Source organism: Penaeus monodon, chromosome 29 (assembly GCF_015228065.2).
Source record: "Penaeus monodon isolate SGIC_2016 chromosome 29, NSTDA_Pmon_1, whole genome shotgun sequence".
Lineage (NCBI taxonomy): Eukaryota > Metazoa > Arthropoda > Malacostraca > Decapoda > Penaeidae > Penaeus > Penaeus monodon.
In genome coordinates, this window is record NC_051414.1 from 12,618,787 (window position 1) to 12,619,072 (window position 286).

Genomic DNA, 286 nt, shown 5'->3' on the forward strand with positions numbered 1-286 from the left:
GGTGTTTATGAAATGAAGGGTGTGGGGCACATGATAATACTATGAATGAAATGCTGATTATCTGTCATTGAGAAGTGTATACAGGTTAATTGATTATATTGTTTTTGCAGGGATTAACCAGGAAAAAGATATCCACAGAAGGGCTGAAATCAAGTAGAATCCTGTACAAATGAATTAATAGGCAACATAGGATGAAGCAAAATTTTTCTTCAACCCTACTTTGGAAACAGTAACAATATCCCCTTTCTTAATATCCCGTAATATCTAGCTTGAGTGCAAAACCTAT

At 34.6% G+C, this 286-nt stretch overlaps 1 protein-coding gene across 1 annotated transcript in view; it reads left to right on the top strand.

The window, feature by feature from the left end:
- The window catches only part of LOC119591737 (protein jim lovell-like), a gene marked incomplete in the record, with an annotated part of 76,264 nt that overhangs the window by 67,225 nt on the left and 8,753 nt on the right, over window positions 1-286 (top strand).